General features: G+C 38.2%; 1 long non-coding RNA gene across 3 annotated transcripts in view; it reads right to left on the reverse strand.

The window, feature by feature from the left end:
* The window catches only part of LOC150058711 (uncharacterized), an 82814-nt gene that overhangs the window by 47363 nt on the left and 10863 nt on the right, over nucleotides 1-24588 (reverse strand). For 2 of the 3 annotated variants that reach the window (XR_016536649.1, XR_016536648.1), the window contains exons 1-2: nucleotides 11758-11826; nucleotides 11398-11521 (exon numbers count right to left, since the gene is read on the reverse strand). This is a non-coding gene — a long non-coding RNA (uncharacterized LOC150058711). Of the gene's footprint in view, nucleotides 1-11397; nucleotides 11522-11757; nucleotides 11827-24588 lie in introns of those variants that run through there. The other variant, XR_016536650.1, reaches the window with a different exon arrangement.

Consider the following 24588-nt stretch of genomic DNA (forward strand, 5'->3'; position numbering starts at 1 on the left):
TAGTAAAAGTGCAGTTACATATTGCTTTGGTAAGCCATCTTGTTGATAGTCACTCCTTTATTAACTTTTAATATGGCTTTAAGGGACTTAAAAATCAATAAAATATATGCCTTAGTAAAGTACAAGCTATAAAGCAAAAAGAAAAACACTCGTGACCAGGAACCAGGCATTTCCCTCCTAATAGATATCAAACATAATGAAAAAGGCTTCTGCTCTAAAAATGATTTAAATCTGTTAGTAATTACTGTAATCACCTTTAAGCAACATAATAGTTTGAGTATTAGTTTGGCTACAAGGTAACACTATCTTTTATATCAGTCCTGAACATGCCCATTCTCACTTCGTGTGAAGGATGAATAATTACCAATATTTACGACAATCTCAATTATATGTGGTGACTCTAATAAACAACAACAGCAATGAATTTTCCAGGTGTCAGTGGTTCCCCCTGTAATCCTAGCAATTTAGGAGATTGGATCAAGAGGACTGAGGTTCAAAGCTCACCAGGCAGAAAGTTCACAAGACCTCTCCAAAGTAACCAGCATAAAGCAGGGCTAGAGGAATAGTTCAAGTAATAGAGCATCAGCCAAGCAAGTAAGAGAGTCTGAGTTCAATTGCCAGTACTAATTAATTAATTAATTACACTAGAGATTGACCTTCCTGTCCATTTTCTCTACAGTAAGCATTACAAAATCATTTTCAATAAAAAATGCGTTGATGAAAGTAGAAAAAGGATGTTATAGATATATACAGGCTGTTGATCAGTAGGAATCAATTTTGTATCTGTAATATTAATCTTTCTTTCAAATCTGCATTTCTTTGTAGTTATATTTATTTTTAAGTATTACTCTGGTACCTACATTTGTATTTGTTATTTTGTCCTATGTCATAATGGTGTCTCCAAAGTACATAAATGTCAGGCCCACAAATATGGACCTGTCTGATAATTAAACTGTACCTTAAATTCTTTTCGTGGAGTTTTCTGCACTGTTTTTATAAATTTAACTTGAAAGTGTCATTCAGTCTTCTAGCTCTCAAGATGTTCCTTTGCTTTGAATGCTTTCGGTTTAGCTCTAGAGACTGTGGGAGAATAATACTGTGCCCACTCTAGTCTGCCCCAGGTCCTTTTCACTTCTGCCCCACTATACTCTAAACTGCCTCAACCACACTGTACAGTCTGGAAGCTCCCTCACCTATTTTTAGCAAAGCTTTCCAATTCCTGGGGTCACATCGCCTTCTCTTCTCAATATCTCTGTTGGATGGAGAGTGTCCTCTAGTTCTGGAAACAGGATGCCTGCAGTTGAAAAGTTTTGAAATCTTGAATGTTGTCAAACATCTTTGTTCTACCCACACACCTGACTGACACTTTGGCTATGGTAGTAAATTCAAGAAGTCATTTCTCTTTTCCAGAAATCCAACAGTTGGCTTTCAAATCAATTTTCTCATCAGCGTTTCCTTCCCATTGAATCCCACTCTCTTCCATTTCTCATTTCCTAATGTTTTGCTGAGTCATCGCACATTTCCATTCATTGTCTACTTATTTGCATGCACAGTTCTTTGGGAACCTGCCTTATTTTGAAGGTAGTTCAGATGCATTATATACACTGCTAGCACTAACACCAGCTGCCAATGAAAACTCATCATTTCATCTGACTCAACAAATGAGGGGCTGTCTCTCGAATTTTGTGTAGTATGCTTTGTATCTACATTTAAACACTCCAAGTCAGTGTTAAGCCTACCTTGCTAGGACTACTTTGAATCTTTTCATAGTTCAGTCATAAGATACACAATTTGCTACAGACCTTCAATTATCCCATTTCAGGTTTCCTCCCTCAGGTCCACATAGTTCTTTTTCTCACAGGTAGGAAGGAGGAAAATACACAGGTCTAGTCCCAAGTTGCATTCACATCAAGAAAGAACTACATCTGGAGATCTTCCTGTTCCTCCCTAGACTTCCTGTTATCTAAAGAAATGTCCTCTTTTCTCTTTTGTTATCCAAACTGCTAAACTGACATTATCTTCAGACACATACTAGAGCTGGTGATCCTAATTTTTCTGACTTCTCTCTCTTTCTTTTTAATCTAGGGAAAACACTGAAATTCAGTTTTCAGGGGGGTTCACGTGTTTCCTTTAGCATACACCCTTTTAGTCTTTTTTCCAAGCTAGATAATAGCAATGCGATTTTTTTTTTAGATTTCATATATCCATTTGCCTGCCTTAGATAAACATTACAGTGAGGAAGAATCTTGTCTCCTTCCTAGGTCTCCACTTCCAATATCTAGGGCCCACATTGTATATGATTAACAGTTTTTTGAATTTTTGTACTTCATAAGCTTCACTCTATCATCTTATCGTATATATCCACATGGCACTTTAAAGATGGATTTTTTTTAATATTTCCTTCCTAGAAATGTCCTTAATGTGTCTTTTGCTATTTGATTTCTTCACATTTAAAATTTAGATCTAATAGTAACTACAAAATGCAGATTTTGCAAAAATCCAATAAAAGAAATATTCTAAGACATTTTGTTTCTTCCAAGTCTAGTAACATAAAACCAGCAACAGGCTAAAGACCAAGTACTCTGTAGCTCCAGTCTAACAATAAATCATCCAATAAAAGTGTTCGAACAAGATAGGTTCATGTCATTTGGTAACCACCAAAATAACTGATTCTGGCAAATCATCAATCACAGGTAAATCTGAAAACTGATTAAACAAAAATCAGATATACAGTGTAGTTACATATTATAAATTGTACCCCACAAGGTATTAATACTTACAAAGAGAAAAATAGCAACTTCACAATGAAGATGTTCCGCAGATGTACTTTTAATGAGGTGAACAACAGTGATGGTCAAATTAGCTTTTCTTTCCCAACAATCTTCACTGCAAAGAATGTAGTAGCACCTCTGTAGTATTCCTACCCAAATAATAACTTGAACCAAATTAGGAGAAAGCATAAAACAAACCACAAATCCAACTGATAGAACCTATAGAAATAACTGGTTCTTAACTGTAAAAAAAAAAAATCCAGGATCCTGAGAAATGTTCCCACTGAAAGAAATTGGAGGACATTATGTTACAAGAAATGAGTCAGGAATATTAAACAAATAACACCGTCTCACTCATGTGGAAGATAAAATGTAATCTCAGAAGCAGAGAGGAGAATAGTACTGACCATGGATTGAGAAGGGAGTAGGGGGATAGAAAAAAGATAGATGATGGGAATGGAGTGCAGTTGAATAATAGGAATAATCTCTGTTGTTTTATAACCCTGTATATAAACTATTGTTGACAATAATTGTATATTTCAAAACATCTAGTAGAGGGACTCTAAATGTTCCTTAAATAAACCATGCTTGAAACAATAGATATGCCAATCCTTCTGAACGTACCATTGTACATTGTATAAATATATTGAAATATATCATTGTTCCTCATAGATAAATGTGACTACTATGTACCAAAGTAAATTATATGTTTAAAAGACATATAATTGGGGCTAGGAGTTTGGCCTAGTGGTTAAAGTGCTTGCCTAGCATGCACGAAGACCTGGGTTCGATTCCTTGGTACCACATACATAGAAAAAAGCCGCAAGTGGTGCTGAGGCTCAAGTGGTAGAGCTCTAGCCTTGAGAAAGTCCAAGGACAGTGCTCAAGCCCTGAGCTCATGCCCAGGACTGGCAAAAAAAAAAAGACATATAATTGCAGGCTCACACCTGTAATCCTAGCTACTCAAGAGGCTGAGATCTGAGGATCGCAGTTCAAAGGCAGTCCAGGCACAAAAGTCAATGAGACTCTTATCTCCACCAATTAACCACCAGAAACTGGAAATAGTGCTGTGGCTCAAGTGGCAGAGTGGTAGTCTTGAGCTGAAAAGTTCAGGGACAGCACCCAGGCCCAGAGTTCAAGCCCTATAACCAAAAAAAAAAAAATACATATATATATATATATATACACATACACACACACACACATATATATATATACATATATAAACAATGTATAATCTTAGATTGGATCCTGGATCACAGGATTTTTGCTTTTTCTGTTTGCTTTATTAATTACATACTGGATAATATTATTAAAAAGAAGTTGAAAAATTCAATAGATATATCAACTGTATTACTGAAAATTTCATAATTTTGGTAGATATGTAAGTTCTAAATTATCTATGTGTTTAGGAATAAATAATGTGATATTTAGCAGTAAAGAAGTATAATACCTAAAAGTTATCCCATGCATTTCATTGAAATATGTAAATATATATACATGTGTAGACAGAAATCAGTGAGTATAAAACAAATTTGCTTCACTGGGTATGTTGGTATAGCCCTATAATTTCAAAACTGGGAAGCCTGAGACAAGATTATGCTTAAATTGCATAGGGAGACCCTGCTCAAAAAAATGAGCAAAAAATTAAATTTAGCAAACTATGGAATCTGGGCAGTAAGTATTTAGGAATTCTTTATACATTTTATACATATAACTTTTTTCATTTGAAATCACTTCAAAGTAAAAAATTTTAGCCAGATACATACATACATACATACATACATATATATATATACATGGAGACTTGGAGATTGAGGTTGAAGGTCAGCCCACTAAGAAAGTTCTCTACCTCCAGCTCTAAAATCATCAGTAAAAAACAAGATTTATAGGAATGGCTCCAGCTGGTAGAGTACCAGTCAAGAAAAAATAAGGCCCTAAATTCAAACCTCAGTACAGAACAAAAATAAATTGAAAAAAATTGTTTTGAATGCTAATAGTAAAGCAGAAGTTAGGGCCAGGTTTGGGGTTGAAGTGGTAATTCGGAAAACTATGGTTTTGGAATCAAATCCCAGATATGGTACTATCTTCATGGGTTTTTAAATCTTCTTTAATTTTCTGAAAACCTGAGTTTCATCACCTGTGCAACAGAGATAACTATAACCACAACGAAGGTCTCTTGAGAGGTCAGCATTTCATAGCACATTCCACGCCCTAAGACCAATAAGTCACTGAGAGGCATGCTCAGATTTGTTGAAGACTGAATGAAGTCCTACAAAGATGAAAGCAAAAAAACAGTGACACTTCTTAGCCCAGAAAATACCATTCCTACTGTCTCTACTTCATACCAGATTTTTTGGGTTTTTTTTGTTTTTTTTTAAAAAAGGACAGGTGTTTAAATGATAATGTTATGAAGGAAATCAGTATGGAAAAGATCCTATAACCTAGAGTTTTCCTGAACTAATCATTTTTATTGGCCAGTCCTGGGGCTTGAACTCAGGGCCTGGGCACTGTCCTTGAGCTTTCTCAAGGTTAGAACTCTAGTTCTTGAGCCACAACACCATTTCCAGCTTTTTCTATGTATATGGTACTGAGGAATCAAAGCCAGGGCTTTGTGCATAGTAGGCAAGCACTTTACTGCCCAGCCAGACTTCCAGCCTCGGAGAAAGCCAAGTTCCTTTCTTTTTCTTTTTCTTTTTTTTTTGGTGGGGGGGCTTGAACTCTGGCCTGGGCATGTCCCTGAGCAAATCAGTTACAGCCCTACCCCTTGAGCCACAGCCGCACTTGTCATTTTCTAGTGATTAACTGGAGATAAAGTCTCATAGACTTTAGTGCCCATGCTGGCTTTGAATTGAGATCCTCATATCTCAGCCTCCTGAGTAGCTGGGATTACAGGCATGAGCCACTGCACCTGGCAAAGTTCCATTCTCTCACAGCAACTCAGCATGTTTTTTGTTGTTCTTGGTAGTGGTGGTAGCATTAGTGGTACTTGCTTTACACTCAGACCCTCAAACTTGCTAAGTAAGTATTCTACTACTGATCCGCATTTTCAGCCCTGGTTGTGAGACAAAGTCTCATTTTCTGCCTGTATTCAATCCTATTTTAGGCACCCAATTATTGCTAGAATGACAGGCTTGCACCAGTTTCAGCTTCCCTATGTTGAGAAAAGAGTCTCATCAAATTTTCAATCTAGAACAGTGACACACCTTTCCCCATACCTGTTCTCAGCCTCCTATGTAGCTGTAATTACAGGCATAAGCCACTAGTGCCCAGCTGCTCTCCAGTATTTTGAGAAACTTAAAGTTAATTCATCTTTTGATACTTCTACCACTTTTCCATATTTTTTCAAGCAATGAATAGCAATTTATCAGTTGCAATTTTAATTGATCCTAGCTTAAAAAGAATCCCCCTCCCAAATTCCACTGATTACCATCTAAACATTTTTCTGTAGGATAAAAAGCACAAATATATACATATTTTAAAAAGAGAAGTCAGTTTCTTTCAGGTTCTCCCAAGCACTCAAGACGACACTCAATCCTTAACTTTAAGTTGTCCTGTCCGACCCTAGTTACAACTTTAACCAGTCCACACATTCTTGCCTCAGGATATGCTATGATTATGTTTAAGCCTTTTGAACAAGCTGATGAAAAGAAACATTTGTTTAAGGTTCCCATCAATGAATGCAGAGCTTAAACTAGTCTTAAGCTTATACAAACGTTATGCTTATTAATTCAGAATATTCATTCAGTCATTGAGACATGATGACAGAACTCTACAGTGAAAGACTGATTCTCTATTATATGTATTAGCTTTGCACAAAAATCCTTTGGCTCAGGAATATCTGTCTGAGATTCCAGATTCATATACCTCTTTGAATTTTTTAAACCATGATTTAGGTATCCAAACTATAATATCAATGCTCTAAATACACAGATAGATTATAAATTGTCAAAAATAAGTCCATCTTATTAAGAAATCTCCAGCTGGATTTCAGCTTAAGAAATTCTAAAACTGCCTATGTGTAGCCTGGTCCTCGCCAACATGCACAGCATCCATTTTAATTAAAAGCCAGTGATATGACTCATACCACCTGTTTCATTGATCCTGTTAGATTCCTCTTTTGGTCAGAGTTCTCTTTTGAGGATTAAAACTTTTATGAAAACAAATAGCAAATATTTATTCAAATTGATTACTATTATTTCACATCCTGAAAAGTTTATCTCTTACTATAAAATCACATTTTATCTGTGTTGTTTTAACAAGCCAAAGATTATTTAAAGCAACAGTCATAGTGGTAACTATAATCAGAAAGAGGACTGATAGCTAACACAACTATTAGGTTTCATATTATAGAAGTATACACATTTTCTTTACTAAAATTTGTTATGGGCTCATAAAATGAGATTTTAAAAACTTCCTTACTGTAAGCCAGGTAATATTTATGACCGAATGAGTATAGTAAACTAAACAAAATACCAAAAAATACTAAAAGAGAGGAATGCTAAAGGTGGGAAAAGGGAGAATTGAGAGTAAAGGTGTTTTTACAGCAAATTCAGGTAATATAAACTAGTGTAGCTCTCTAGACTTTGAATTTGAAGTTGCATTGAGCGGCAGGCTTCTGCAGAAGACCTTTATTTAGACTAGCAATCTGCTCCCACTTAAAGAGTTCTACCACAGACTTAATCTATTATATTACCTTGTCTTTCACCCTAGATACTATTCAATCAGCTATAAAAACAAAGTTTCAAAATAAATGAGAGAAAAAGTGCACATGTGCTATCTACATAAATGTGATAAACTGATGTTAAAGCACAGAATGTAACCCATGCTAAGAAGAATCACAAGATCAAGAGTCTAATTTCTTCCTTCCTTTGAGTTTTAGTTAATTATGAACTTTGCTCTAAATATAATTGAACTAGGCTGCATTGCCAGCTTCTTTATGGGTGAGAAATAAGATCTAACCACAGCAACTCTCAAAGATTAGTGTGTGGAGGACAGCAGAGTAGTGTCACTCAGAGATGCGCATATGGTTACCCCCTGGTGAGCCAGTGATTTGCACCTGAAGTTCTTGAGCTGAACTAGGGCAAGAGTTTGGGACTCACTTCTCAAGAGTGAGAACCATGAGTAAAGCCCAGCACAGAATGCAGGCCTCAGCTTCTCCTCTATTCATAAGAGAATATGACAAAGGGAGCCAGCCAGCTAGCTAGCTTAACATCCAAGTCAATGTTTTGGTGAAATTTATATACCTTTTCACCAAACCATTCCCAATAGCCTAGTGGATGAAGTTGCTAGTGTTTTCGTTTTGCTGCACATATACTACACAAGGAATGCAAGTGAGCGGATAGTTCAAGGGCGCTTTTGATGGGAAACAGATGAATTGTTGCAGTTGCCTGGGAAACCTTTAAAAACAACACTACTTGAGGTGTCAAATAACTGAAGTTGATATGAACCAAAGTCCTTTAGAAGGTAAATCCAAGAACAATAACAACATGAAAAGACATAGCATATAAAAAGGGTTCCAATTTGTTAAATGGTCATGAACTTTTGAAAAGAAAGACTTTATTATCCCAACAATCTTCTAAGAATGATAATCTTAAATGCTAACATTCAGAAAAAGGAATAAAATTCAGTAGAAAGACATCCTAAGCACTTATGCAAATAATAATCTAGGGTTTATGCTAAGTCTAGAACAAAAATATAACATGGATAACTGTCCCTAAGTCATTTGATTATTCTGCTCAGTCTTATAAGCATTGCTTTCTTTTCAGATCTTCAGTGTAAAATGTATGTCCATTGAGGAGTATATGTGTCTTATTATAGAACAAAGGCTTTTTTATACTAAGAAGAGAAAAAAAACAAGGAAATATGTATCTAATAGATAAACCTCCTAAATTGCATTTTGGTTCAAATGTTGTGTTGAATAGAAATAGTTGAGTTTACATTCAACTACTATGGAAAGCAGTATGGCAGTTCCTCAAAAGACTAAACATAGAGCTCCCTATGACCCAAATTCCACTACTTGGCATTTACCCAATCATCCAGAAACAAGGGCATAATAAATCCACTAGCACAACAATGTTCATTGCAGCACTATTTACCATAGCAAAGATATGGAACCACCCCAGATGCGCCTCAGTTGATGAGTGGATCAACAAGATGTGGTATTTATACACAATGGGAATTCTATGCTGCTGTCAGAAAGAACAACATCGCCCCATTTGTAAGGAAATGGAAAGGCTTAGAAAAAATCATATTAAGTGAAGTAAGCCAGACTCAAAGGAACATAGGCTCAATGGTTTCCCTCATTTGTCATACTCAGTAGAAACCTTGGGCTCTCCTAGCAGAGATTTGCAATAGAGCAAAACCTAGATACATAAGGCCATATAGTATGACACTAAACGAAAGGACCTCTAGGATATAGAAACAAAAGCCATATAATGAGTGATTGTTGTCCTTAATGTACTATGTTATTTCTCATCTCTTTTGCTGTCCCTTGGTTATCTAATATTGTTACAGTATTTCATCAGGTTATCTGATATATTGGATATATTTGTATTTGGTTATTTGAAATTGGATAGGGAAGGAAGGAAAACAAGATGAGGGGTGGGGGAGGGGGGAGGGAAATGGGGATCAAGACATGAGAAAGGGTATCAACGTATGTGAAGTAATGCACCTTCTATCTGGAGAATATAATGTAACCCTTCTATTAATTACAATAAAAAATATATGAAAAAAGAACAAAACCTAGATACATAAGGCCATAGAGTATGATGCTAAATGAAAGGACCTCCAGGATATAGAAACAAAAGCCATATAATGAGTGACTGTTGTCCTTAATGTACTATGTTATCTCTCATCTCTTTTGCTGTCCCTTGGTTATTTCATATTGTTACAGTATTTCACCTTGTTATCAGATATTATGGCCCATAACACTATCTGTGAGCTTTTTCATTCAAGGATAATGCTCTACACTCTGGCCACACACACACAGCTTCACTTTCAGCTTCTTAGCAGTTAACTGGAGGTAAGAGTCTAGTGGAATTCCTTCCCCAGCTGGCTTCAGTTCATGACCCTTAGATCGCAGCCTCCTGAGGCGCTAGAATTACAGGAGTGAGCCAAAAAAAGGACTGCTTTTAAACATGTATTTTTCCCTGAAAATCTTTCGACATGTTTGGAAACTTTGCAGAGTTCATTGCTCTGTGCTTCCCTCTACTGGTTGCCTTGTGTAAATGATTTCTGGAAAATAACTCCTATATCACAACCCAAATTCATCAAGACAGAAAGTGCTCAAGAATTTCTTGTGAGATAATATGCAGAGCTGCATTTTAACTTTACCACCTAAAGAAATAAATATTTCTAGCTTGGGATCTATGATTTTCATCACAAAGCTCTTTCAAGACAATGCACAATCACAAGCCAAAGACATCCTGTCATTTGAAAAGTAATAAATTCGATTAAAAAGAAATCACAAGTTACTTACAATTTGTAGGAAGAATGTGCTAGAATTAATTACTTTACCTAGGCTAAATGAACCTGGCTTATAAGAGAATGATTTCTTCTGCATTCTTTATTCCAAGTCGATCTGAAGGGACCACGCCAGCTAATCTGACAGCAATTTAACTGAATTAGTTGGAAAGATCAAGGCTCCAAGCTGTAAATGATACATGCTTCTTCCAACTGCTTAGAAATCAAGAGCTCTTTTCTTCTAGAACACCTGCTATGAGCCTCGTTTGCAGTTCCACTCTAGCTGCTTTACATCCCGGTAATCATGAAGCCTAAAACTTACAAAGTCCTAAAAAACAGTACTTTGATTCCTATGCAAGCTAGAGAGCAATTTTCTTATAACATTTATATTGTATAATACAAAGTGCCAACAAAAAGTGTTAACTATGCTTTGCTTTAAAAAAAAAACTCATTCAGAATCCCCAGTACTGCAGTGACCAGCGCAATATTTGCCCCTCTGAACTTCATTCAAAACACTTAATTGAGTATTCTAAGTGATTTTTATTTTTAATGACCTAGTTTAACTCAAGATTGAAAGGGAAATTATAGAAGAACAATATATTTTGGTTCCTTGGTGCCTGTATTCCAGTAGACATACAACATGCATATGTTGCAGGTCTCTTACAGCGACAAACAAATGGCTTGAGTATTCAACATAGCTTTATATTTGATGCTTATTATATGTAAGCAACAGATGTACTTTTCATCTAAGCACCATAGAAAGTGATTTTTTAAATTCTAAATAGAAAATGAGTCAGTCCCAGTGCAAATATAAACCTGAAAAATATTCCATACTGTACAAGAAACATTTGCATTAAACACATTGACATTTTAGCAGAAGTGTCTGTGGAATATCATATTCCATCAGGTCCCTCCACCCCCTCACATGTCCGCTACTCTTCCACAGCTGGCATTAGGAACAGCTCCAGGTGACTGCTAATTGTTGCACTTGACACAGGGGTACTATAGGGGTACCTGTGAAAGGGAGGAGCAAATGGTGGCCATCCCAGCTCTCCATTTACCAGTCCTACATCAGGACTTAGTGTTTGTCCCAGAGATCAAGCAGGTGAGAGGTAATCAAATAACCTGAATCACCCTTCAACAGTACTTATTTTTGCCTTACCTTTATTTGGTGGTCTCTACAGGTATGACAAAAGTTATCTTTTCCTAGATATGTTCCAAAACGTTCTTACGCTTTTTCGCTTAGGGTTTCTCCATGCTGCCCCATTCAGATATTTTATTAGTTTCTAAAGGAGAAAAAATGTGCACATGAAGAAAATTATAATAGAAAAACCACTGATTTTAAATTAGATCTAAGCAAATGTCAAACCAGTGTGGATGACATCTTGCAAAATACTACCAGGTAGTGAATTTTTCCAGAGAATGATGCCAGAGATTTTTCTCTCCTCTTATGGCTTTATTAAAAGCCATATTTTCAGAGATGTAAAGCATTCAGTTATCACAATCAATTTTTGCTCCTTACCTCTAATATTCCTGTAAGGTCACATTCTGTGAAAAACATCCTGTCCTTCTCGCTACAAAAAGGTTCCATAGAACCAGAATGCAAAAGCTTTGCAACTTGCTAACTTTGCTCTGTGTTATTTACCAACTGCACAAAGAAAATGCTGTCTATTCAGAACTCATTTCAAAACTCTTTTCACTGAGAGTGAGTGAACAAGCGGGCTCATGTCCCGAGCCACAGTCACATCCTCGGCTGTCCGGTGATGGCTTTGGGGCTGGCACCAAGTGACACTGCCTGTGGGCATCCTACAAGGGTCTGTTGTGAGCAGTATGGAAGTGCAGACCAGAAGTCAAGAAAGGGGATGGGCCACGGAAATTTTACTTGCTCAGATATAGTTTCGTTATTTGTTCTCCATAAGTTTCTGTCAGAAGTAGCCCTCTCATCACAAGTTCCTTCATCCTGGGTATCCAAGATGTCACCAAGTTACAACATAGAAGCTAGTCTGAGTCTGAGACCCAATCTCAGAAGTGAGCTGCTGCCTTTGAGACACATTATTTAAAGCACTTGAAGTTCATTCAGTTTTCTTCAGGTTTTCATCTTACTATGTATGAGGATTTAGACACAGCATGACCAGATAGTCTCTCTGCCAACTCTTCCACTCAGAGATTCCAATACTAAAGTCTCAATACAAAGCTGACATCCACATGTCCCCACCAACAATGTAGACATGCTAAGGAACCCTAAGAATTTCAGAGATCCTAGACCCCTAAGCCACTTCAAAGACAGAGAAAAGACAAAAACAGGAAGCTACCTAGGTAGCCTCTAGCCCAAGTCCACATACAGCCAGGCGCTTTGAGGCCTATGCTTGCAGTTGGGAAATGAGAGGAGCTCTGCGGCCCTTGCAGCCCAGTTCTAGATCCTGTATAGCACTTTGGCAGCTGGCCATCAGTTGGCAAGCAAAGCTGATGATGCACATGGTAGGTACTGCACTTACAGTACAGTCTGGAGGAGGGGAGGGCAAGTAAATTAGAGCCCAATGTGTATGTATGGCCTAGGGACATCCTGTCCAACCTCTTTAACATGGCTGCTCAGAAAGAGGAGGACCAGGAAGGAAAAAGCTGGTGGTATACAACAGGATAGTCAGGTTTAAGGAAGGTCCATGAAGAGACTACCTGGAAGAGGTAAGTAGCATCCTTCCTGGAACAAGAGAGTTACAAGAATGAGGCAGCCTCCTAAAGAAAAGTAGTTTGCATGGTTTCCCTCATTTGTAATAACTAGAATATGTCTATGATATTCTTAACAGGGGATTTCAGGAGCCCAATTGCTAAGTGCATAGGATCATAGTTAATGAAGTGTATCAACATGAACTCTAAGAATTGGAAACAAGAGGTTCTTATTATATCCTGTGTGCAGTTCTTTTTGTTTTAGTTTTCTGAACCCTTTGTCTTGAATATAAGTTTATCCAGTCTGTGGAGGGGAAAGGGAATCACAGACAGCAACACAAAGGATGAACTAATGCAGCAATGATACTCATTTGACACTATGTTAGAAATGAACAATGCAACTGGGAAGTGGGGGGGGGAGTAAAGAGGGGTAAGTGGGAGAAAATGAGGGATCAGGTCACAGTGATTATAAAGAAATGTACTCATGCTGAAGACTCAGAAATCAATCTGCAGACCTATGGCCACCTAATCTTTGATAAGAGAGCCAAAAAAATAGAATGAAAGAAAGACAGCCTCTTCAACAAGTGGTGCTGGCAGAATTGGTTAAGCACCTGCACAAAATTCAAATGGATTCTTCTATGTCACCCTGCACCCGGATTAACTCCAAATTGATCAAAGACCTTGAGGTAAAAGCAGATACACTGAAAACTTTACAAGAAGGAATAGGAGATAAACTAGGTCGCCTTGGCACAGGTTGAAACTTTCTTAATAAAGACCAAGAAACACAACAAATTAAAAGTTTGGACAAATGGGACTGCATTAAAATGCAGAACTTCAGGAACAAAGGGAGTGAAAATCAAGTTGTATTTTGGGTCTGTCAAGAGTGGTTTTTGTTCAATTCATCAATCAATATACAAACAAGCTCCAGGAAGACAGAATTTTTATTTTGTGTTCCTTGACTTTTCCAAAGACTTTAATACAGTGTCTTGCCCATGACAGCCAGTTGGTTGTCTCATCTGCTCTTTTTTTGTTTTACTTTAAGCCTCTTCTGTTCATCATGGTCACTCTAGAGAAATCTAAATGAATGTATTTTTCTCACCAAATTTTTAGTTATCTCTAAGACATTTTTCATACTAAATTATTTTTCCCTTTGGGTGTCTTCTCCAAATATTGCCTCTCTCTGTTCTCATCGCCCCCTTTTTTCCCCAGTTGTTGGCAATCCAAGGCTGAATATCTTAAAAAGCTTATCTACAAAGTTCAAGGCACACCACAAATTCTGTCAGGATTTTTCACTCAGTAGTTTCATTTTGTGGATCAACATCAACCTTCTTTTTCCAGCAAAAGAGAAAAGGCACCTAAACTTTTGTGGCCTTTGCATTCCCCTCCCCTACATCTTACCCCCTACCCTCAACCATACTGATGGATTTCTGAGAAGGGCCTCTGAAGGGCTTCACTGTTCTGGGTTGCAGATACTTTCAAATATTTTGAATGGCAAGGGAGAAATTTCCTTTTGGCCAAAAGAGAAACTCAAGAGAATAAAAAAAAAAAATCAAAGGCAAGCCTACTCATGAGCTTCCCAAAGTGAGCAAGTTTGGGTGCAGCATATGCAGTCTCAGTTTTGGAAACCACAATATGCCATTCATCCCTAACTAGATGACGGGACAGAAATGTTGTTGCTGAACCAACCAAGGGAAATATGCTTGCTGCTACCCAAAACAAACTTGCAAAATCCAACTTCTATTGCTTCAAATTTTCAGAAGAGAATTTTTCCTACATATTATTTTTTAACTATTTTTTTACTTGTTAAGTATAGACTGGTAACATAGGGACATATTTAGTAAGTTACAGTTCTTACCTGATGAAATATGAATCTAGAACAAAAATAGTAGTTGCCTAAGAACATTCAGAAGGAGACAGGCAAAGACTCTTCCTCAAGATGACATAGGATAAGAATGAGAGCATGGATGCTGTCAAAGGTTACTGGCATTAAAAACTTGGACCTCTGGGGCTTGTGATTTGTTTCAGCCAATGAAACACAATCAATCCCTTTATTACTGAACATCTTTCATCCATTCACTAAGGGACTTCCTTATACCTCTGCCTTCTTAAGGCTGCAATGGAATCTCTACTAGCAGGAGCTAACTGTATATCCCAGGATTAGACAAACATTAAGGAAATAGAGGGATTTCCACTGGATTCTGGGGAGAAGCAACCATGGGCCTTCCTCCTGAGGACATTCTCTTGACTTGGTTTGTTCTTTTCACTGGCCTATTTCTCTTTTCATTAAAGAAAAGAAACAAAAATAAAAAAAAATCTTCAGATTAAATGCAAATCTCACATCTGTCCATCAATACTCTCTTAACTTCCAAAAATATCAAAATATAATGTACATTAGTTCCTATGATATGTGTTATTTTCTGTTTTTTATTGTATTCTATTATTGGGGTGATGTATAGAAGGGTTACAGTTAGACTCATCAGGTAGTGGGTACATTACTGCTTGAACATGGATACCCCTTCCCATGCTTTTCTCCCACTTTCCCTCCCCTCACCAAAATTTTGGAAGTTTTTTGTTGTTGTTGCTTTTGGCCAGTCCCGGGGCTTAAACTCTCGGTCTGGGCACTGTCCCTGCACTTTCTCAAGGCTAGCGCTACCACCCCTTGAGCCATAATACCACTTCCTGCCACCCCTTGTGCCACAATACCACTTCCATCTTTTTCTGTGTATGTTGTGCCCAGGAATCGAACCTAGGGCTTCATGCATGCTAGACAAGCACTCTACCATTAGGCCACACTCCCGGGGTTATTTTCCTTGGGGAATATGAGCATTCAGAAATCCACCTACATTAAAATAAAGTGTCAATCTCCAGACAATAAAAAGTATTGTGTTTCAGATACCAATGGTTCACGCTTATAATCCTAGGTACTTAGGAAACAGATACAGGTATATAAGTTCAAAGCCACTCTGACAGACTCCATTTCCAAACTAAGCAGCAAAAAGCCAGGGTGGAGGCATAACTCAAGTGGTAGAATGCCAACAAAGCAAGAAAGCAAGTTCATTAAGTCCAACGCCCTGAGTTCAAGCCCCACTATTCAAAAAAATTAAAAAATAACTTAAAACTATTACTAGAAACAATGTAGAACTCTGGCAAGATGGCAGACAGTGCTCCACAAAATGTTACAGGATTTTGAATTCTTGCTTGCTTCAAGGTGTTTTACTAAGGGACAAAACTAGTCATTTTACTAAGCACTCAGTTTTTTTTTTTTTTGCCAGTCCTGGGGCTTGAACTCAAGGGGCTCAAGGCTGGGGCTTGAGCACTGTCCTTGGGCTTTTTTCTCAAGGCTAGCACTCTGCCAATTGAGCACCATTTTCTGTGTATGTGGTACTGAGGACTCAAACCCAGGTCTCTGTGCATGCTAGGCAAGCACTCTACCACTAGGCCAAACTCCCAGCCCCTAAGTACTCATTTTTTAATATCATTTACATAGTCCATATAGTCATGTTCTATTCAGAGATAACCACTACTGAGGATTGTTGGTTTGTTGTAAGGTTTTTAGATTTTGGGAAGTTTTGTTTTTATTTTTGTTTGTTTTCCTGGAATACCAAATTTACTTGAATCAGAGAACAGAGCAACAAAGTTTGCCCTAACTCCTGCAGGGGTTATTATGACAAGGTAACAATCTAATAATTATTAGTCAGGATGACATTTCCTCTAAAGAACTGAACCCCAGCAAAACACATAAGGATTACTTATGCTTGCATTCAATAGCTTGAAGTATCTGCTCTCTTAAGATGCCTCTTAGAGTTTACAGGCAGCCCTGGCAAAGATGAAGAGGAGAAGAAAACATTTTGCTGGCAGTTCATAAAGTATAACTCCATTCCAATCTCTACCATGCAGCAAAATGCACAGTCCAGGTCAATGACATTGGATCACAGCCTCTAGAATGGGTGTGAGAAGCTAACTAGGCCATAGTGGCCTTGTGTCTCCGACATAGTTAACCTGGGACTAGACAGCCCACATATTCGTGATTCTATTTCCTTGAGCCATGCCAATTTTTTAAAATTCTTTGAGAAACCAGTGGGTGGGCACAGATGGGAAGTGGGAAGCTGCAAAAGCGAAGAAGATGGTATTGGAAAGGAGCACATGAGCCAGGCTCATCTCTGCCTGTACATCCTCGTAGACACAGATGGCAAGGCCACTCTGCTGCTTACAGCCTGGCACCCTGGCCTCTGCCACGCCCTGTATTGGCTTCCATAACTGAGACCTAGCTACTCTAATCTATGTCTAAGGTAGGGGGGGATGTGGCAAAGAAACATCAGCCTGTAACCTATAAAGTGTTCGATGTGCACAACGAACATTTTCTGCTTTTTGACACGCTGAAGATGTATCCAAGTTAGCCTACAGTGGAGAATGGAGAATTATAAAGTGCTCAGCTATGCTTGAATGGGTAAGAATGTCAAAAAGAGTGACATTGGGCTGGGTGTTTGGCCTAGTAGTGTAGTGCTTGCCTAGCACGCACCAAGACCCAGGTTTGATTCTTCAGTATCACATACATAGAAAAAAAAAAGCTGGAAGAGATGCTGTGGCTCAAGTGGTAGAGTTTTAGCCTTGACAAAGCCCAAGGACAGTGCTCAGGCCCTGAGTTCAAAGCCCAGGACTGGCAAAAAAAAAAAAAAAAAGAGTGACTTTGATCAAGATGCATTGTACTCATGAACTGCTTTGCTAAATAGCAATACCTTTGCACAATTAGTTAAAAATAAAAGAAATGGGTGTCAGTGGCTAACACCAGTAATCCTAGCTACTCGGGAGGCTGAGATCTGAGGGTCATGGTTCAAAGCCAGCCCAGAAATGAAAGTCAGTGAGACTCTTATCTCCCAATTAACCACCAAAAACGCAGAAGTGGCACTGTGGCTCAAGTAGTAGAATGCTAGCCTTGAGCTGAAGAGCTCAAGGACAGTGCCCAGGCCCAGAGTTCAAGCCCCATGACCAACAAAATAAATAAGTAAGTAAATCAGAAAATCAGAAGATAAAAATAAAAAATAAATAATAAAAATATAAAGGAGGAAGGGAAGTTTAGAAGCCAAATTAGACCAGGACCATCATGAAAACTGGCTAAGAAGCTGCCCTCAGGGAGTTTTCCTCAACAAAAATAAAGCTTTCTTCTCTGCAAGACCCTCCCCCAACCTCAGGCTTAGCTCTATGCTGAGAAAAGGCTTCATTGAGTCACACACCTGGCTACGAAAAGCTAGGGAGGGTGCTATGTTTATATTCAATTAATAAATACAAACATAACTGCTTTGCTTACAGTATGTCCAGGAAATGCATAAGGTCCTGGTGACACCTGTAAAACAGAACTCGCCACACAAGATATGGAACACCCAAGACATTAAAATGCATTTTCAGAAAGGAGAAACAGGGTGCTATAGAGACCACTGAAAGGACATTCCACCTTTGCAGAAAGTATGAAGGGCTTCTCTGGAGTCCGACATTTGACTGAAGATGTGAATGTAACAATAACTAGCTAGCAATAGGACTCTTTCCTAACAAAAGGGTTGGTATCTATCCAGCTATGAAAAGGAAAGTAGGTCCAGAGTATAAAGGGCAGGGCCACAGCAGTGGGTAGCATGCAAACAACACAAGGCTCCTAACAAGGCTTTAACTCAGCTCATTAACTTCCTGGTCTCATCTCCAGATTGATTTCCCTGTTCTTCTGTGTATTCCTTTCAAGAACATAATAGTAAATATAGGATGTTTTCAGGAAAAATTAAAAACAGATGTGACTCATAAGTAATCTGAAATCACAAGCTGCTTAATCCTGTACTGTACTTCCATCTTCTTATACAGAAAAATGAATTGCTATATTTCAGGTCCAAGAAAGCACCTTTGACTAGTCTAAGATACTATCCATTTTCTAAAAATTCAACATTTTCAAGTGTTTAAACAACTGCAAGTTTGCGGTCTTTCTGAGCCCAGACTCCATATTTGAAAATCTTTCAGACCAATCTGGTCATCCTCAGTGATTAAGATTTTCACTTAAGACTGTGCATACCTGTAATCCTAGCTACCCAGGAGTGGTAGAAGGATTTCAGTCTGAGGCCAGCCTGGAAAAAAGAAACAAGACCCTACCTGGAAAACAGACTAAGAACAAAAAGACTGAAGACATGGCTCAAGAGATAAAGTAACTGCCTGGCAAGTGTAAATCCCTGAGTTCAATCTCAAGTACTGTCAAAAACTAAATAATAAATAAATTTAAATATTTCTAATCATATATATTCACCAAGTTCTTAAAATCATGACAATCATAAACAAGATAAAACATAAATTTGACTAGTCAAATCATAGAGAAAATGGACAATTAATTAGCATAGATGTAAGTTTTTACACACGTGTTCATCCTTTATCAGTTTTCCTTTGCTTTAATGCCTTAACACCCCATACCTTAATTGAAAGTCCAGCATCTGTCTTGGAATGTTGCGAACCACTTTGAGGGAGAGCTCTGGATCCATTGCCAGCCCAATGTCACTCTTTTTGACATTCTTACCCATGCAAGTGCATTGGGTAATAGGTACGACCTTAAACGATCAACTGTCAAAATGAGGAAAAACTAATAATTACCCTTGACTCCACACCATATGCCCACAGATATGTCAGACCTTTAAAGAGACCACTCCTAGGAGAGCAGTCACCCACCATATTTCTCCAAAAAAGTCCTTGTTTGGTAGTTACTATCTTTCCAAAGACCCATGTGCTAAATGCTTGGCCACCATCCTGTGAAGCTGTTGGGAGGTGGCAGACCCTTTAGGAGGTGAAGGAAGTCATTCAGAATGTGCCCTGGTCTTTCCTCTCTCCCTCTCTTTGCTTCTCAACTGCCATGCTTCTCTGCCAAGCACCTTAGCTATCATATTCATCCTCACCACAGGCCCAAAGCAATGCAATCAAGTTACCATGAACTGAAAAGCTCTGATAATCTGAGCCAAACCTTCCTATCACAGTGGCATTTTTTTCCTACTTTTCCACTCCATCCAAACACTCTGAAGAAAAAAAGTATGCATTAATAGTAATCAGTGGAAGAACCTCAATCCTTTCCGCAATGTGCAGCTAATACTGAGTTGATGTCTACTAGTGTTTAACTTCAGAGAGAAAATTCAGAGAAAGGGGACAGTTTAGGGAAAAGGAGGGAGGGTCTTCATGGAGCTGTGAGATCAGCAACACATTCTGTAACCACAGAGGAACTTGGCCCTAGGACTCTTGATAATGGCATTATCAATGGCTAGCCTGAACAAATCCTTTATGCATAGAAAACTTGACATTCTGCCACCACATTTTTGTGTCCCAGGACTACTTCCAATAGGCAAGGCATCTATTGGTAAAGGACATAAAGCAATCACATTCCCATCCACCACAGTTTTGGAAGAATGACATTAGGAACTACTGCAATTATTTTTACTCACCATAAAAATCTGTTTTTAAGAGAATTGTTTAAATGATAGGTTTAACATATTTATTTGGATCATAAGCATACATGCACCTGCACACTTCAATACATTCATAAAAACCCAGAGCAGCACAAAGTCTGGAATAACAGCAGCAGCTGCCCTACTTTGTTTTCTCTACTCTTCTCTCAAAAATAGTTTTGATTATTTATAGAAAATAAAGCATGTCATTCACCTTCCTCCCAGAAAATTAAGAGAGTTAACTAAAATGCATGATTTATAGAGCCATTCCTGAATAGGAAATAAAAGTCCTTACAGTAATTAAAAATAGAGCTTTTAAAAATAGTATAAGATGTGTCTCATTTGAAAGAACATTTTAAAACTTAATATCAATATAATATTATAGAGCCTTTGAAGAGAAAATTTCACATCTAATGCATCTTTGTAAATTCATCGAACTTAACAACATTGCTTGGTGAATATTAGTTAAATAAATGAATGATCACCATAAAAGCTCCATCCACAGGATAGTGTTCAAACTAAACACTGGGATCTGAGGTGGAAAGAAGTAAAGAAGCAGAGTTAGATGAGTCATATAAAGTAATTCTAACATTCTTCCAATGTTCATAGGCAATTAAGTCCCTGGAGGGTTCATTTTAATTAGATTAGATAGGTACAGAAAGTAGAGATCAGGAGATCTCCTCAATATGCCTGAAAAGCCCTGAGATCAAATGCCAGTATTCAAAAGAAGATTGACAAAATGACAGAGAACGAAGGAGAAGGAGAGAAGGAGATTGGGAGGGAGAAACACAGAGAGAGACAGACAGCACGCACACTTAATTATGGCCCTATTCTCCAACTCCTGGTGATAAGCCCAGAAGTCTGCATTCTAATGAGGCCCAGGAATTTTGACAAACTCCCAGAGGCTGGGAGTTTGGCCTAGTGGTAGAGTGCTTGCCTAACATGCTCGAAGACCCAGGTTTAATTCCTCAGTACCACATACATAGAAAAGCAGACAGTGTGCTGAGGCTCAAGTGGTAGAGTGCTATCCTGGAGGAAAAAGCCTAAGGACCATGCCCAGGCCCTGAGTTCAAGCCCCAGGACTGGCACAAAAGAAAAAAAAGCAGAAAAAGAAAATGATCACTTCCACACTCTTCAATCACTGGAGTGGTTTCCCTGCTATCCTATCTCACTGGGGCCAAACTGCCTGGGCTTAGTTTCTAACTTCATGGGAATGAGAAAGTATTTCAATTCTACATGTTTCCTTCATTATCTGTAGACTAAGAAAACACTAGTCGCATCTAATAAAAGATTATTAATTCAGTGGCCGGGAATTTGGCCTCGTGGTAGAGTGCTTGCCTAACATGCATGAAGACCTGAATTCGATTCCTTGGTACCACATATATAGAAAAGCCAGACCTGTGCTGTGGCTCAAGTGGTAGATCACTAACGTTGAAGAAAGCCCAATGACAATGCTCAGACCCTGAGTTCAGTCCCGGGACTGGCAAAAAAAAGAAAAAAGAAAAAGATTATTTCAGAGAAAGTCTGGATAAATGGGACTGCATTAAATTGCAGAGCTTCTGTATGGCAAAGGACATAGCTAGCAAACGAACTAGAAAAGCTATAGAGTGGGAGAAGATCTTCACTAACCATACAACAGATAAAGGACTTATATCTAAAATATATCAATACCTAAAAGAAATTTAATCACTCTGAAACTAATCTCCAAAGAAACAACCATCCCAATAAAAGATGGGCCAAAGACTTAGAGTCTTCTCTGAAGAAGAAATAAGAATGGCCTACAGGCACATGAAGAAATGCTTGACATCTCTGACCAGAAAAGTAATGCAAATCAAAACAACTCTAAGATTCCACCTCACTCCAGTTAGAATGGCCATTATCAAGAAATCCAATAACAACAGATGCTGACAGGGATGTGGCCAGGAGGGATCACTGCTGCAATTTTGATGGGAGTGTAAACTCCTTCAACCACTGTGGAAGGCAGTATGGCAGTTCCTCAAAAGATTATAAATATAGAGCTCCCCTATGACCCAGCAATTCCTACTTGGCATTTACTCAATCATCCAGAAACAAGGACATACTAAATCCACTAGTACAACAATGTTCATTGCAGCACTATTTACCATAGCAAAGATATGGAACCAACCCAGATGCCCCTCAGTTGATGAGTGGATCAACAAGATGTGGTATTTATACACAATGGAATTCTATGCTGCTGTCAGAAAGAACGACATTGCCCCATTTGTTAGAAAATGAAAAGACAGAAAAAATCATGTTAAGTGAAGTAAGCCAGACTCAAAGGAGCATGGGCTCAATGATTTCCTTCATTTGTCATAAACAGTGGAAACCTTGGCCTCTCCTAGCAGGGATTTACAATAGAGCAAAACATAGATACATAAGGCCATATGGTATGACGCTAAATGAAAGGACCTCTAGGATATAGAAACAAAAGCCATATGATGAGTGATTATTGGCCTTAATGTACTATTTTATCTGTAAAGTCAATATAGGTAATCACAATGATTTTCTTATACATCTTTATCTTTTTTCAGTTTTGGAGAAGGAACCAAGATGCCTCACAACTGCTAAGTTAGTCAAACATTCTTCTTCTGAACTACATTATCAATCCCATTATCACTATTTAAAACAAAATCTCATGTGTCAGTATTATGGAATGAACTGTTACCCAAAATTCCTGTGTTGACTACTCATAGTACCTCAGAGTATGATTATATTTAGAGAAAGGGCCTTCACAGAAGCAAATGAGATAGAATGAATTTGAAGCCAGCCTGTGTTATGTAGCAAGACTCCATCTCAAAACAAAAAGAAAACAAAACACACTAATCCTTTAAAAAAAAAAAAGTTCCCCCCCCCCCAAAAAAAAGTTCCCAAAGTCATTACACTGCAGAGTTCTTATAGCAGTGTAGACTGCAGGAGCCCCACAAGAGTCCTCAGGACTGTAGGAGGGTCTTGCTAATTGAACAAAAAGTATTAAGTTCAGTCTTCCTCAGCCTCTGAGTCTTTCTGCATATGTGATCCACTGCCAGAGAATTCTCTGGAGGTCCTGACTCGCTTTCCCTGCCTTTAGAGGATTAGCTATGCACAGCTCACTGTATGGGAAATCTTTCTGAAATTGGATCACCAAGCCTTGTGATCACACCATAGAAGATAAAACCACCTTTTATCCCCCATGGGCCCTATGCCTAGAAGCAGGCTCCAATGACTGAAACACTGTTACTTTTACTTTGGAAACCAAAGTTGGCCTTGGTTATACCCAACTTGTTCTATTTAGAAGTAGCATGAGTAAGTGCACCTCTCCTCTAATTCTTTGGCAATTCTACAGAGCTACACATGTCCTTTACCACTAAGATACCTTGACTGAGCAGAGCTAGGGTATATGTGTCCTAGCTCCAAAATTAACTCTCCATAAAGTATTTGAATCAAGACGTGGAATTATGGATTTATTTTCCTTTCTTCTATTTCATTGGGGTTTCTCACTGGGGTTTGAATTCAAGATCCCGCACTTGCATAGCAAGTACTCTACTTGAGTTATATCTACAGACTTGTTCTAGTATGTTCTCATGTAAAACACACTCTTCTTATGTATACATCCCTAGTAGCTGTGGTGACAGGTATACACTACCTTACCCAACTTTTTGTTTGACTGAAATTAGATCTTGAGAACTTTTTACATGCTGGACTTGAATTACAATTTTCCCAATTTCAGTCCCTCTAGTAGCTAGGATTATATGTATTTGCCACCATTCCCACCTTAGTATAGGAACTTTGTTTGAAATGCTTATGGGGATAAATTTTGCTGTGGTAGCACACTGCAAACAGTAACTGTGACATTTCAGCATCTAACCTGCAAGTGAGTGGGTACACTTTAGTGAGGGCTGAAGGAATAGAAAAGGGAACAAATGGGATTTACCTCCATAATTATACTATGTAAGTCACAAGTTAATCCTTATTTGGGGTTTTTTTGGGGGCGGGTGTTGGGGACTGACTGTGGGGTCAGTGACCGTGACTGTGGGGTCAGTGACCTTGGACCCGCACAATTGAGTACACAAGGAAGTAAGCTCTTATCATGATTTTGGGCTGTGTCAATAGCTTCTCATTTAACCTGTTTGGGACTTGATATCTTCTCATTCAACCTATTTCAGACTTGATACTGTTTGTACGAATGTAGCCCCTGGCAGTTCCCTAGTTTAAAGAAGTGTATTTAAGATTGAGAA

This window comes from Megascapheus bottae, chromosome 9 (assembly GCF_031878675.1).
Source record: "Megascapheus bottae isolate mThoBot1 chromosome 9, mThoBot2.hap1, whole genome shotgun sequence".
In the NCBI taxonomy this organism is placed as follows: domain Eukaryota; kingdom Metazoa; phylum Chordata; class Mammalia; order Rodentia; family Geomyidae; genus Megascapheus; species Megascapheus bottae.